This window comes from Ptychodera flava, chromosome 2 (genome assembly GCF_041260155.1).
Source record: "Ptychodera flava strain L36383 chromosome 2, AS_Pfla_20210202, whole genome shotgun sequence".
Lineage (NCBI taxonomy): Eukaryota > Metazoa > Hemichordata > Enteropneusta > Ptychoderidae > Ptychodera > Ptychodera flava.
The window spans coordinates 8,288,741-8,293,309 of NC_091929.1; the positions used below are offsets into that span (position 1 = coordinate 8,288,741).

At 36.5% G+C, this 4,569-nt stretch overlaps 1 long non-coding RNA gene across 1 annotated transcript; it reads left to right on the forward strand.

The window, feature by feature from the left end:
• Positions 1-618: 618 nt before the first annotated feature.
• Positions 619-4,182, forward strand: LOC139152716 (uncharacterized). The gene is made up of 3 exons (XR_011556694.1): positions 619-741; positions 2,717-2,866; positions 3,405-4,182. It is a non-coding gene; the product is annotated as an uncharacterized lncRNA (long non-coding RNA).
• The last annotated feature ends 387 nt before the right edge of the window (positions 4,183-4,569 follow it).

Here is a 4,569-nt window from a genome sequence, read left to right on the forward strand (position 1 = left end):
TCTGACAGGCGAACAAATGTCGACAGCTGTTATCTTGTGCATTCTAAGTCCGTTTGAAATATTGCGTAATATTTTTCGGTACTAGTAACTTAACTGCTGGTAAGAAGTTAAAGATAAAATCGGGCCATATTTACATGTATCTCTTCTACATCAGTTGTAACGACCGGGACCCTTGCTACCTCTACAAGTTTGTCGATAGAGCGAGAGTCCGGCAATGTCCATGGCACAGTCAGTGACTCGGTGGGCTATAGCTTTACCGATTACGGACTTCGGAGACGGCGTACTAAAACTTCAGCTTCATTCCTGACTTGCTGTGGATCATAGTTTTACCAAACTCCAGTTGTTGTTTATGATAGGGACAAGTAAGTCGAGTTACGGGACTGAAGGAAGCCATAGCGTTCTGTGTGATTTCGTCTGTCAGTACAGAGAACTTCTTCCTCTCCATTTCTATGCTCAGACACAGTTATGTCACGTCAGACAGTGTATAACCATGGATGTCTATTTTTTACATCCATGGTATAACCAACTCAATCGTTATGTTTTTTGGTGTTTTATTTTTATCCCCAATCATCCTTTTCAAAAAATGTTCGTTCAGATGTACTTTTGAGATGAAATTGATGAGTTTGCTGTTTTTGTCATTTGTGGAGTAACTGTGTTTGTACTGAATTTTTCTAGAACAGTGACAGCAGTATGGCCTCCCAGAGTGATATCAGCCAGACACTGACAGCAATGGAGGGACAGGTTTGTGTTTCTTCATTGCATGACATTAAACAGTTAAATGTGAAACAGCTTAGAGCCTTGCTGAAGGAAAATGGTGATTGCAACTGTCCACCCAAGTGTAGAAAAGCAGATCTTGTATTGAGGGCTTATGCAGTGCTATGTACTGTAGGTGATTGTAGTGCTGGAAATCCACATGACTTAGATATCAGCAGGGATGTTACATATGAAGATATGTTAAAGGAGACAGTTGGAGAAATATGGTGCAGTGACTTAAGAGAGGTTCCACCACTGACATTTATTCAGCTCTATGAATATTTAGTTATAAAGACGAGAAGATATAGTATGAATAAACTTGACATTGGCAGAATTAAATATAAGAGACTTAAATCATATAAATACTTCTATGAAGGCCACATTAAAGATATTCAAGTTTTGTCAAAAGATCATCATAAATATGTGAAAGCTAAAGTGATACCCTCGATGAAAACAAAGCCGTACATGGCGATGCTTGTCTTTTCACTGAGCTCAGGAGAAGTTGTCAAGGCAGCTTGTGAATGTCCAGCAGGGTAACTGATTAAACCACAGGGACAGTAGCTGTAACTGTTGATTTCATTTTATAATCCTTTTTCTTTTGTTTATCAAATGCAGTTTCTCCTTGTTCATAAGGTTGATCTCAGTGTGCCATGATAACATAGATATTGCAGCATGTGCCTTAATTGCATTTTTAAAAAAATTAAAAAATATAACTGATGATACACAAAACAAAAAGATTTAAGATTATCAACATTAGCAGCTGCCAGTCCCATATGTCATGTTAGTCATGTTATCATTATTATGTTTTTTAGTATCCATAAGTTAGAATTTATACTTTTTATTTGGGTATCTTATTTCAGTGATTTATCTCTCTTATCCTGTTTTAGTTTCTACCGATTTTTAGTTTAACAAGTTGAAAAGTTTCATATTGAATATTTATCTAGTACTCATAATGTTACAGAGAGAGAGTTGCTGTAACCTTTGACTCTATTAGTTAGATTGTTATTTATGCAACAGCTTCAATTTCTTGTGCCACTCCCTACAATATGCCAACAGTTCCGCTATTCCTGAAATTGTAGAAATTGCAGTTGATGCACATGACAGTTAAATACAGAAGATAGAAGTTAAGCTATTGTTGGCATATTTGCACTTAAAACATGATAAATGTAGTTCTGATGGTAGTCTGATACTTGTTATTTCTTGATCTTTTTTCGTTATTGCCTGTACAGTGTCAAAGTGTAAACATAGGTAATGTGCATGCTAGAATATCAGAGCCAGCCTAGAGCTTGTATCTGAGTAATTTCACAATCAAAATATAGAGTATTGTGTGTGATGTTATATTGGTCACATATTGATTGGCCATGAGGGTAACAGCATGTTTGCTGCCCTAGGGCTTAGACTCTCCCCAAAACAATCTGGTTCATGTAGCCATTAACAGAAGGAAATGGACTGTTTGGGGTAGCTCTAAGGTCAGAGGGAAAAAAAACGTGTAATTTTACATAATTATGGCCAGTCAATATGTTTTGTAACACACCTCATCAAATGTCTTCTCCCAAATTGAGAAGTTCCTTTGCTATCACCACTCTTTCCATCTTCTTTACATATTTCACAATGTGTGCATATGTGTAGACAGCAATTTCAAACTTCCCCAGTCAATAGTTTTGGACTGATGATTGTGGAAACTGTGAATTGGTAACTTGAACTTTGCATATGTCAACGTCAAAATGATGTTTACCATGTGACCATAAATTCATATATCACACCAGGGAGTTTGGACGAGATGTGTTACAATATAATTTGTATCATTTATACTTGAAGAACTGTTGCTTGAGTCAAGGCAGTGCAGGTACAGCCCTGGCTAAAGTAGCAGATCTTATGTCTATTGTTTCATTGTATAAACTTGGAAAATTGTAAAGTACTTGTGCTGTACAGTATGAGCTTACTTTATCCTGTATGTTTATAGGCGTGGAAATCATGGACTTGGAAAATGTTCACATGTTGGTGGTGTTCTGTTTGCTCTTGAAGACTTTCACAGACGTGGCCTTCATGATCATCCAGAGCCCTTATCATGTCTTCAAGATTGTCAGTGTGGGTAGTACCCAGGAATCTCAAGGTATGCTTATCTCAATCAGTGTTGTGTTGTTTATTATTACATACAGTGTACTTGCATTGGAGCATGTGCTTATCATACACATCTGCATTGCAGTGCAAAACCAAACACATTAACACATTATGCAATGAAATTATGTTAATGAGCACTGGTAACAGAGTTTTTTTTGTTGTAAACAACTAGTATTTTGTAAGGAAACAAAAAATGGTCATCTTCAAACTTACAGCATGGAAGATTTCACAGTCAATAGGTAAGACAAAGCTAAATCCATATGTCAGTCTTTAATGATATTGTTTTTTGCTTTTTTTTCCAATCATGATTGCACGAAAGGCTTGAGTGAGAAATTCTCCAGCAGTACACTATACTTTGGCCGTCAAACAAGTTAACAACACTCTACCCATTCAAGACCAGTGCTGTGGTGCAATTAGCCATTTATAATTAATGATATCATTTTTGTAAAACCTGACTATGGAACTGTGACTTTAATATATATCCCCATGGTGTTTTAAAAGAGCGAATTTTTCTGTTTTGTCTATTATAGGTTGACCCAAAACCCTTGAATGAAATCACCATATTTCAGCCACATTATGGCAGGACAGGAAAGTTGATGTGTCAGTCATCTGCCAGATATGATGTCAGGGCACCTCAGGATCGTCAACTTGGTGAAAGATTTCCAGATTTGTGCAACACATTACAGCAGTGTTTGCCCTCATCATCATTCTTTCTGTTTCATGACATTCATCCCCATCAACGTTTAGAGTGCACTGAAGCAAATGTTCCCATCACTGTCGATGACTCAACCCATGTCACCATGCCTTTCAGTGATGACTATGACATAAGCTCAACAGAATTTAAGGACATGGTTGATTATCAAGTCAATAATATTAAAATATCAAGTGAAGAAGTAAATGACATAAAAGTAAAAACAAAAGAACAATCACATTCAAAAGAATGGGTACACATCAGAAAAACAAAGCTCACTGCATCTAACTTTGGTGTAGCAATAAAATGTAAAGTTGAACCATCAAAATATCTAAGAAATATATTATATACAGATATCAAAACAACTGCTATGAAATATGGCAATTTGTATGAAAGTATTGCAATCACAAATATATTGAAATGAAAAACCAAATGGGTCTTGATGTTTGTGTTGAGAAAATTGGTTTATGGGTAAGTTTAGAAAAGCCATATTTGGGTGCAAGTATTGATGGCCTTGTGAAGGGAGATCCAGAAGGAGAAGTGATACTTGAATGCAAATGCCCTTCATCAAAAGCAGGTATGACAGTTGAAGAGGCATACAGGGACAAATCATTCTGTCTTAAGATAGGTGAGGAAGGTGCCGGTTGAAATCCAACCATGCTTACTGGCATCAAATACAGGGGCAAATGTATTGTACAGGAATTAAGTGTGTTGATTTTGTCATTTTCTTTGGTGAAGAAATGTCATTGTTTATTCAAAGAATTATTTTGACAGAGACTGGTGCAAAACATGTCTGCCTGCAGTGGATTATTTTTATCGAAGGGCTATTTATCCTGAAATTCTAATAAAGAGAGTTGAAAGGGGGCTTTGTCTGTATAAAAATACGGGTTGGGAACCATATGCGCCGTAATTGATGTTATACTTACTGTACTCTGTACGATCTTTGAACTCTTTGAGCAAGACTGCTTTTTATCGACACTTTTAACATTGTATGTATTGTCTGA